We start from the raw sequence: 12,280 nt of genomic DNA on the forward strand, positions 1-12,280 counted from the left end.
TCATACTATTAATGCTTATAGCATATGAACAAATTTTAAAAGTCCTTAAGATACTGCCCTTATGAATATTGCTTTTTAAAATTTTAATCTTATTTAATTTATCTGTGAAGCTGATCATTAAAAATATTTTTAACTTCTTAAATTGAATTATCAGTGTAAGTGAAAATATTTTTCATCAGTTTCAGTGTACTAAGAACTAAAGTATAATTTTTCATTTGAATTTTAACATCTAAAGATTATGAAACAGCATGTGACTTTACAATGATGTAAGGATGTTTTTGTCCCTGTGATAGTGTTTGACAATGTCGAATATCTTATTGAAATATAGGGGTAATTCTTGAGTTCAGTAAGAAATGTCAACAACACTAAAAATGATCGATTCTTTGTTATCTTTACAGTAACATGTTTTATGTGCAGTTTTAATTGCTACACATTAGGGGCAATCAGCTTGGTGGTGGCCATCCTTCTTCAGTCCATTGATTACATATGAAAATTGTAGATACAAAGAGTAAATAACATAAAATAGCTCGACAAGAAAATGAACTAAACATGCTCAAAATAGCAGCCAAATCTCCCTTAAACCACATCTTGTCGTCTTAAAAAAAAGGGCACAAATTGATGTAGCCTGCCTGATGTACACTACACCTGAAAATAAGATGGGCTGGACATGGTTGGCATGCCACTGATCATAGGCCTTGCTTGATCAGGGCAGACCACAACAACTTGTGTTGCAGGTCCAGCTTACTGAGATGTTAATTAACATACTTCAATGTTCACTTATTACTCTTCAAAATTAATCTGTTCCTCTCAATGTTAGTATAGATCTTGTAATGTAATGAATATTGTTTAATAATTTAAATGGTTTTTTTTTTTAAACAAAAAATTGAACTTATAAGCAGTTAATGTGCCTTAGTATAATCAAGAAAATAATTTTACTAGAATTCCATATTTAGGGCATTTGTTGTTTACTATAGAATTTTTTTTTTTTTTAATTCAAAGACTCTCAGACTTTTATGTCAAAAATTTGGTTGTGTTCAATAAAAACTGTTAATATTTAAGAAGAAAATAGGATGGTGAGCTGGCAGACTCGTTACCATGCCACACAAAATACTTGGTGGCATTTTGTCCGTCTTTACGTTCTGAGTTCAAATTCTGTTGAAGTCGATTTTGCCTTTCTTCTTTTCAGGGCCAATAAAATAAAGACTAGTTGATCACTGGGGTCAAAGCAATCAACTTAACTCCTCCCTGCAATTACTGGCCTTGTGCCAAAATTTGAAACCTATAGTTTAGAAAACAAATCACCAAGAATAGGTTTGACTATATTTCTTTCACATTAATTGTACACAAGAGATAGTCTGAATATTGAAAAATTAGACTAACATAAGATATGTGAAACTAACTGCACCGTAAAATTTAAAATAGAATAAATTAAAGAGAAAGAATTTCATAGAAGTGAAAGTCAGCATAGAAATATAATTGCTCTTCCACACTTATATTAGAAGGTGATATTTATGCGTGTATTTTAAATGTTAACTATGTTTGTATTCACATATAAATACATGCATAACATTTCTTGCCATTTCTGAGCATATATGGAATATTAGTATATTTTGAGAATTTTTTTTTTACTGAATATCAATCTAATTCAACCAGTGGTTTTCTGGATTTATTAAAATAAAATATACAAAATGAGACAAATTGCCTGTCAATGTTTTTTTTTTTTTTGCTAACTTTTCCCCACAAAAATTATATCTAGCTCAGTTTTTCGATTTTAGTTAAAAGTCCAAATTTTTAACAATTATAAAAAATATTGATTAAAAAATTTTTTTTACTGTTCTTACATTCTTTTTGGGGCTTTTAATATTAACAAATTGTTTTCAAAACTCATTAGCAGTGTTTAACAACAATCACAAACCTATTTTAATGGCAATATTAATGATAGACTTCAGGAAAATCATTGAATTAGGGGATAGATTTAGTAATCTTTCTTGCAATCAAATAGAAATTGTTAAATGGAATAGCCCAGAAATAATCTTTACATGTTAGTGCACGAGTCCTTCTCATAGGGATTTAGAAAGATGCAATATATATCTTCTAAATAGTAAAGATTTATCATTTCTTTTCCTGTTAAAAACATTGAAAATATAATCTGCAATTAGTTTCATGACCTGAAAACTTTTAACATCAAATTAGGGTGAATGTTCACTCCAGCTATTAACAGTTTTTAAATAAAATCTTTTAGAAAATATTCTGTAATTCTACAAGTACTTAATTAGATGTTGTTAATACTTAACTCCTAAATGAATATTTTCCCACCTGATATGAAAAATTATATTGGTTCTTAAAAAGCGTCGTATCTGGTACTTACAACGAAATTATTTATTTCCATCAGGTGATTTTTAAAATAGTCCATAATAATAATAATGATAATGATGGTGATTATTATCAATATTTTTATTATTTGCCTTAATCCTAATTGTTTTTATTCAATGTTGAAAATTCTTGTTACTTCATTCTTTAAACCTGGTTTTGTGTACAGCTGTTGTGAACTGTCCTTGTGATTTAGACAGACAAATTCCAAATTAAGATTCCATATCAGTAAATTTATGCAGAAGGTGATTCTATTGTATTTTAGTTTCTAAGCCTTCTTCAGTATAACTATTTTTGTTTGTTCTTTTTATATGATGTTTTTTTTTTGTTTCTTTTATTTTAAAACTTCTGTAAAATCTCAGGTGAATCAGGTTTCATGTCAGTGATAAAACAGTTTTCTAAGACTTTAAACTGATCCTAGGCATAAGCTTTGAATCTTCCTCTGTAATATTTCTTCTTTTCTTTCTGTGTTCTCTCACTGCCAAATCATACAAATATGAGAAAACAACAGACGCAAATGCATTCTCTGTGACAGATATGACATGAACCCCAAATGAAACAATACATTTTAGTTTAGTAAATATTAAAGTTCTTATATAAGTAACTGGATGGCATTTTGTTTTTATGCTTTTTACATCCATTCTGCCATCCATGCTTGCATTGGTGGCATGTTTTTTTTTTCTCCTTCAGTGTTACTCTTCTGATAGCTTTCAACTGTGAAGTAAAAACAGAGCTCTACTCAAGAGCACAACACAATGATTGTAATTCTAAGAGCTCAATCACTTCTAATCACAGAACCATAAGTTAACTGTGCAGTCATTGTACCTCAATTGATGTAGAGATAAAAAAATAAACCCCATTGAACTTACTCCTGGTTCAGTATTTTTAAATGCCATTTAGAATAATAACACCTTAGTAAAATGTTTATAAATGAATGCAAACATAGCTTAGATATTGATAATGTTGATTAGTCTCTACAACTGACATAAAAATAATGATGGAATGAATGATGAAAGGAGATAATTTTGTACTGTAAAACTTTCATGTGTAAGGCAGCATGTTCCTAGATATTTCAATATGTAGGTACTCTTTATGTTATTAAATATTTGAACTACGATGTAGTTATTTACCTTCCACAACAAAACAGAAAAAAAAAATGTTGAAAAATATTTCAAAATATGGTTGCAATTTTTTAAGTAACCATTTAAAAACTATTTTAATATAAGCTAATATTTTGCTTCTGATGCCATTATTTCACAGAGTCCTGAAGACAAATCACCTTTCTATAGAAAGCTGATTTAATGAAAAACCATTTTCCTTATTTTGTGCTAAACTTGTCAGAAGAGTTTTGATTTGAAATTATCACTTACATAGTAATAATGTTGTTGGGAATAATTATATATATATATATATAATTTTAAAAATCAGCTCTTTTCTTTTATTTTTGCAACATGTTTAATGTGGCAGGATTCCACACTAAATAAATTGCTTTTGGTTACAACTGTTTTCTTATCTTTTCTGTGAAATGAAAGGACCATCAAAAAAAGGTCGATGGTATTTTTTTCTACTCATCAGTAGTGGAAAGGGAAAAGATGCTTATAAATATGTCTATGAACCAATTCTTTAAAAAAAATTACAAATAAAAAAAAAGCCAGACACTTCAATGAAATTAAAGAAAATATATCTTGTTTACTTCTTGTTTTTTATTTTTCACATCTTTCAATATATTTATCTCTTCCCTTTTCTCCAAGAAATTGAAATATATTTTATGTTCATAGGTGCGTGCAGGAGTGGCTGTGTGGTAAGTAGTTTGCTTACCAACCACATGGTTCTGGGTTCAGTCCCACTGCATGGCACCTTGGGCAAGTGTCTTCTGCTATAGCCTCAGGCCGACCAAATCCTTGTGAGTGGATTTGGTAGACGGAAACTGAAAGAAGCCTGTCGTATATATTTATGTATGTATGTCTATGTTCCCCCCCCACCTTCACTTGACAACCAATGTTGGTGTGTTTATGTCCCTGTAACTTAGCAGTGCAGCCAAAGAGACCGATAGAACAAGTACTAGGCTTACAAAGAATAAGTCCAGTGGTTGAGTTCTTCAACCAAAACCCTTTTAGACGGTACTCCAGCATGGGCACACTCAAATGACTGAGACATATAAAAGAAAAAAAGAACAGGTGCAACTGGAGTATTATAATTGGAATCTCTATTCGGTTCTTTTACTAGTTTCCATCATGGGACTGCTGCCATGCCTGAGGTACTGCCTTGAAGAACTTAGTTAAACAAATTGACCCCAATATATATTTTTTCTTTTCATTTTGTCAATCTCCTCTGTTAAATTACAGGGATGTAAACAAACCAACACCACTTAGAACATAGAAGTACATGTATCTTTCTACCTATAGTTCTATAGATAAGATAGATTCTCCATATAGAATACACTTCTGTATCATTTATACTCTATGTAAGTTGGACCTTTTTTATATGTATACATATATACATACTTTGTATTTCATGTATTTAATATGCTTTATATATTAATCTATCTAATTTGCTTTTATACATACATATATATATATATATGTTTGTTCCTTTTCAAGCCATGCCTGGCTCATAGGGCCAGTTTCCTTGGCATATAGGTTCCCCACCTGAATGGAACGCCAGTTCATTGCAGGTGAGCTGCAAGATGCAGAAGGAAAGAGTCAGCAAAAGTTGGCCATTACCTTCTGCCGGAGCTGCGTGGAGCTTAGGTGTTTTGCTCATAAACACACACATTGCCCGGTCTGAGATTCAAACCTGCAATCTCTCAACCATGAGTCCTCTGCTCTAACCACTAGGCCATGTGCCTCCACACATACACACACACACACACATATATATATATATAATGGGCTACCATACAATTTTCGTATAGACATTTGCCCTAGATACTGTGCAATGTGACTAAACCCCAAAACCACATGGTTGTGAAGCAGCTCCTAAACCACCAAGCAACAGCAGATAACCAGATCAGGAGGTTATTGAGCAATCAATTCTTTTATTGTGCTTAACTGAAAACAAATTGCACCTAGCTATAAAAGTGTACCACATTATAGTGTAGGGGTTCACAGCTGTGAGCAGTGACATTATCATCATCATGCCCACTTTTCCATTTTGCCTAGATTAGATGGAATTTGTTAGGGCAGAGTTTGTTATAGCCAGATGCCCTTCCTGTTATCAACAATCACCTGTTTCCAAGTAAACAAAGGGCACTACTTGTCTGCAACTATTGATGTCAATACAAGAGGGCGCAGATGTATACATACATAACAAGCTTCTTTCAGTTTCTGCTGATGAAATCTGAAGGCTTTGATCAGCTTGGGGCTCATAATAAAAGCTCAAGGTGTCACACAGTGAGACTCAACCTGCAACCAGCTGATTGGGCAGCAAACTTCTTAGCCATACAACTATACCTGACATTTCAATAAAATTTAGTATTTTGCCATTTGCAGGGTTGAGTACAATTTCTCTTGTTAGTTTAATTGGTTTTATCTAAGTCAATATGCAGTTCACCTGACAATGGATACTTTTTAATGAAGAATAAATTAATTTCATCATCATCATTAGACTTCCGTTTTCCGTGCTGGAAAACTAGAGAGCTACATCAAGTTCCTGTCTGATTTGGCTTGGTGTCTATAGTTGGAAGCCAATCATTTTACAGGGTGTTCTGGGTGCTTTTTATGTGGTACCAGCATGGGTGTTTTGTAGGCAGCCTGGCACAGGTGCCTTTTACGTGGTGCTGGCATGAGAATCATCAAGTGAAAAAATGGAAAGTTTGAATGCATTTCAAATTAATTATCATTTTATGATTTACTAGCAGTTTCGACCCTTTAGAATTGGAATTTTTGAAAAGTAAAATTTTGCATTATGTAGCTTGTTATTCTCTGTAAGTGAACATTTTTCTGGTTGAAATACACTGAAAAATGGTGACACAGCAGTGAAAAAATCGTAAAAAATAGGGATTTTCATTAGAAAAAAGCGCCTTTTTGGTGTTAACATGGTCGATTTGAATTTTTTCTTCTATGGAAGGAAGAGCAAGCCTTCTATCATACTCTCAATTTTGGTCAATTTGCGCTTCAGGGTCTCGGAGGAGATAGTGTTAGTTGAAGGCTATCAAACCTGCCATACACAGTCAACTTCAGCTTGATATATATAGATATTTTTGTATGTGCTTAAAGGGTATCTTTGTTACAAATTCTTTATATATTTTGCTTGATCTGGACATCCTGAGATAGGAGGAGGTTGCCAATATCACCAATGCTGGAGACAAATACTGTGAAAGGAGAAGAAACACAGGAACTCACCACCAAAGAAAAGTGCACTTGAGGAACAAAAAACCAGAAGTGCTGGTAGAGAGTTCCTGAAAATGCAGTCACTGTATACGTGATTACCACTCCTATGTGGGCCTCTACTGCCACACCAGATGCTACACCACCACCAGCAGATATTTCTTCAAGTACAGATCCATGGCCTCTCAAGAATGATGGATACCTACTACTATATTTTGCAAAAAGGGAACTGCTTTGTGGTTGTTCAATCTGCTAGAAATAGCAGCCTATTATTTCTTTTGTGCACTGTGCTGGGAGGTATCATAGCTGGAGTTGTTGATCAAAAATGAGAACCATTTCTGTTTCTTTTGAGACTCAGCATCTTCAGAACTGAACTACATCCAACACACACTCATATATGTGTGTGTGTATGTGGAGGTACACTGGCCCAGTGGTTAGGACAGAGGATCACGGTTTCATTTCCCAGACCGGTCATTATGAGTGTTTATTGAGTGAAAACACCTAAAGTTCCACAAGGCTCTGGCAAGGGGTGGTGGTGAACCCTGCTGTACTCTTTCACCACAGCTTTCTCTCACTCTTTCTTCCTGTTTCTGTTGTACCTGTATTTCAAAATGCCAGCCTTGTCACGCTGAATCTCCCCAAGAACTACATTAAGGGTACACGTGTCTGTGGAGTGCTCATCCATCTGCTCGTTAATAAATGAGCTGCAACGTCACTGGTGCCAAGCTGTATCGGCTTTTGCCTTCCCCTTTGATAACATCAGTGGCATGGAGAAGGGAGGCTTGTATGCGTGGGTAACTGCTGGTCTTCCATAAACAACCTTGCCCAGACTTGTGCTTCGAAGGGTAACTTTCTAGGTGCAATCCCATGGTCATTCATGACCAAAGGGGTCACATGATATATATATATATATATATAAAAGACTAATAATAATGAGCTTGTATTCAGTGCTCAGGGGCACTACTATTTGTCAGAAAATGTTAAAAAAAGAAAAGGGACCGGTTACTGCATCCTTCAGAAAATACATACTTCATGAAATTTGTCAACACTATTGATACACCTGTGCACCTTTTTGCCTTTATGGCTCTTTTCTGCATTTTTATTTTTGTGTTTTATTCAGTATAACTATCACCATCATTATCATTCAACATCTGCTTTCCATGCCAGTATGGGTTGGACGGTCTAACCAGAGGTGGTAAGGCCAGGGTCCACACCAGGCTCCATTGGTCTATTCTGATATGGTTTCTATGGCTGGATGTCCTTCCTAACACCAACTATTCCACAGAGTGTACTAAGTGTTTTGAATGTGGTACAGGCACCAGTACAAATTCTGTTGTGGCAGTTGGGTCTTCTTGAGTAGGGCAAGGCACCAGATATCTTCATTCTTTGTCATTTCTTTTACAGTTATCAATGTCTTTCTTTACTTGAATTATTGCTGGATTCTGTGCCCTCTTTTACCCTTTTCTGATATGTTACATTGCTCTGAGCACTGGATACAATAAACTCGTTATTTTTATGTCAATAAATGCTTTTATATAAAGAAAATAATACAATCTTAAAGTTACTTCCCTTTACAGTTACTTATTAAAACGAAACAATATATTTCACAGCACATTTGTTTTGAAGCTAAGATCATTTTAAAGAGGAGATGGGAGTCTTAACTCATGCAGTTAATTGATCAAGCTCCAAGTGGTAAAATGTATTTGAACTGATGTGTCTTGAGGAAGGGGAACAGTGATGCTAGAAACAAAATAGAACTTTGAAGAAATTGGTTACTGCATTCGATGGTATATAGATGCAGCGAATATTCAGAATAAAAAGGTTTTAGAGCACAAGATTATCCACCATCTTTCCAACACAACCTTGGGCACCTTTTTGAATTCCATATGACTAGCACTTGTGGACATGCTCACAAAATCAAAAATCAATACATGACTTTCAGAAACAGGTTTTCATGCTCAGAATTATTGAAGCATGGAAGAGACTATCCCCATCAGTTGTCAGCTGCTGGGACACTACATCCTTCAAAACTTCCATGCTTCCTGAAATTTTCCAATAGTACTCCAGATGTTTCTCCACTTTTTTTAATGACTCAATCACTGTTTACTTCATCATCATCATCGTTTAACATCCGTTTTCCATGCTAGCATGGGTTGGACAGTTCGACCAGGGTCTGGGAAGCCAGGAGGCTGCACCAAGCTCTAGTCTGCTCTGGTAGTGTTTCTACAGCTGGATGCCCTTCCTAACACCAACCACTCCGTGAGTGTAGTGGATGCTTTTTACGTGCCACCAGCACAGGGGCCAGAGGTGGCTGGCAACGGCCACGATCGGTTGGTGCTTTTTACGTGCCACCGGCACGGACACCAATCAAGGCAGCACTGGCATCAGCCACGTTCGGATGGTGCTTTTTATGTGCCACCGGCACAGGTATCACAACTTCAATTTCCATTTGATTTTTATTTTGATGTTGATGTACTTGACTCAATAGGTCTCCTCAAGCACAGCAGGTCACCCTACGATCCAAGGTAAGCACAGCAGGTCGTTCTGCAGTCCAAGGTACTTCAGATGGGCTGGGGCTACGATCCAAGGTAAGCACAGCAGGCCATCCTGTGAGCCATGAACTCACTTCATTTGTCGGGTCTTCACAGTCATAGCATATCTCCAGAGGTCTCGGTCTTTCATTCTGTGCATTATTGCATGTATAATTTATGCACTTTTGGCTAGTTTTTCTGATTAGTTATTGTGCACCTGAGTATGGTATACAATAAGTTCATTATATTTTCTTTTCCTCCTCTTCCCACTCTTATCCCTTTTTGTCACTTACTGCTTTTCCCCCTTGTTCCTCTCCCTCTCTTCCCTTTTTCTTGTTTTCTTCACCCTCTTCCACTCCTTCATTCTGTATCCTGAAAATTGTTCGCAAACAATTGTTTGAAAACAATTATTCAAAAAAACAGTTATTCGAAATAAATATCATTTGTGTACTTAATTTTTTAATTTTATCATTTTTGTTTAAATAAAGTAAAAAATTTAGAATAATGAACATTTTATATAATTGTCCTTTTGAATAATTTTCATTTATACAATTTTCCATTCGAATAAATGTTTTACAAACAATGTTCACATAATCCTTCATTCTCTTTCCCCTCTTTATCTTCTCCTTTTTCACCCTGTTCTTCTTGTGTGCCTCATTTTCTTGATATTGTGTAATAGCTATGTAACTCTTGAAATCAAGAGTAAAAGGAATGGAGATATTTATCTCCAAGACAGTAAGGTGTGTTCTCTTAATATTTTCATACTTTTATGGATGATACAGCTTAATCAATTTTGCAGGCTGAATTTAACTTTCAAAACCATAGCAAGTCTGGAAAGCCAATATTTTCAAGCACAAACTAGAAACCCAATGTACAAGTGGTCAAGAAATTCTGTTTGCACATACATAGTTTCAAGTTCAGTCCACTGTGTGGTACCCTGGGCTGGTGACTTCTATCAAAGATTCGTATTGACCAAAGCTTGGAGAATGAAATTGGGTAGATGGAAACTATGGAAACCTGCTGAAGATACCATTCCTATCATTGAAAGGTAGGCTTCATCCATCACCCAGGTAAACACCATCATCTGAATACCTCTAGTAAAGTCAAATCTTTTGCAAGCATTCGATAACTTCTCTTGTTTCCACCATTTTCAGAGGCCCTGGAAGGGGCTTGGATGCTGCCATTCCTCCTCTAATTAAGCCAATGGGCAATTAACACAGGATAGAAGACAAGTTCACTTTGAGTTTCCCTTCATGTCTTCTATCCACCTACAAAATATAATCAATCCAGAATTTCTTCACAGCATGGCACTTCTCAAACCAATAATAATGAAACTTTCCATCATCACAACAGAGCTTTCTAATAGATACAACAAATCACTTCTAAAGACTTCTATCATGATACAGCCACATGACACAGTTTTAGAGAGGAAAGGATCCAAGCATACTCAGTCTTCTTATCAACTGCTACAATAATATTGTAATGACTGCCTAACATTCTGTGAATGAAATTGTGGAATTAACAATATTTATTTTAGACATAATTTCATTATCAAATCTTAAGGTGAAAAAAGCATCAGATACTTTGTCCTATACAGAAACTTGGAGGAGCTCCTCAGAGGTATTACAAGCTCTTCTGAATTCATCACAGTGTTAGAAATCCCTTTTCTATCTTCAGTAGGTATCTCAGGGTCACAAGCATTTTGCCCTTTAGCCTGTATGCATCGCTTAAGAGGGACAGTGAGGACTGAATTAGTCTTCACCTGCTGGAGGGTACTAACTGTGGTCTCCTGTCAACCATAGCCACCTTGAGCTGGTTTCAGTTGCTATGTCTATCTCCTTGGTGGCTTCCTTCAATTGTCTGTGTTCTAGACAAATCTTTTGCAGGAAATAGCATACCAATGTAACTGGAGATCATGTACCATCTTTTGACAAATGCCTTGTTGTTGTTTGTTCCTTCTCGAGCCATGCCTAGCTCATAAGGGCCAGTTTCCTGGTTTCATTGGCGTATAGGTTCCCCACCTGGATGGGACGCCAGCCCGTCGCAGGTGAGCTGAAAGATGCAGGAGGAAAGAGTGAGAGAAAGTTGTGGTGAAAGAGTCAGCAGAAGTTTGCCATTACTTTCTGCTGGAGCCGCATGGAGCTTAGGTGCTTTGCTCATAAACACACGCATCGTCCGGTCTGAGATTCAAACCCACTATCCCTCAGTCTGCTGCTCTAACCACTAGGCCATGTGCCTCCACTATAAGGCCTTGTTGACCAAGTCCTGATATTTGCTTTTTTTTAGCTGGTAGGAATTGTTAAGTCACTCCTTCCAGAGCCCTGTAAGTTTCAACTGCAATGAATATTTTTACACTCCTGGAGAGAAGGAACATGTCTGGTTGGAATGATGTTACTGCTGCTTCCTCTGGGAAGCCGAATCTGTTCTTCAGGTCCTAACAATCGATTATTTGAAAAAAGCCTTTCTATCTTTTTCCATAATCTTGGATTTTATTAAAAGGACAGTTTTTTACAAGTCTTAAATAATGTCCCTCAAACTTTTTTGTTTGACCATAAAAAGAAAGGGGTCAAGCAGTGTAAATTTATGAAACACCTCTCAGTTATATAATCCACTAATGTTTAGTGGTGTACTGTGCCTCATCCCCATGTTTTTTTTTTCAACACAAAGCAGAGTGATCCATTTAGAGAGAAGTACCTTTCCCAATGACAGTGTTAGGATATAAATTATTGACGTTTTGGAAAGGTGCGTGGCTTCTGTTGTAAAAACGTGTTTGCCACGAATGATTTCTACTGGAACAATAACCAAAGTTTAAAGTGTTTTAAATCTGCTGATGTAAGTGGAGTTATTTAAAAACAAATTGAAAACATTTAAGAAATGCCAGTTGGTACAATCAATCTCTATATTAAGTCAATACCTTTTTGTTCTGGGAGAGGGGGCCAGTCGATTAGATCGACTCCAGTATGCAACTGGTACTTAATTTATCGACCCGGAAGGATGAAAGGCTAAGGCGACCTTGGCAGTATATTAAGTCAATAGTGATAAATTATATAC

Source organism: Octopus sinensis, linkage group LG4, assembly GCF_006345805.1.
Source record: "Octopus sinensis linkage group LG4, ASM634580v1, whole genome shotgun sequence".
NCBI classification, from domain to species: Eukaryota; Metazoa; Mollusca; class Cephalopoda; order Octopoda; family Octopodidae; genus Octopus; species Octopus sinensis.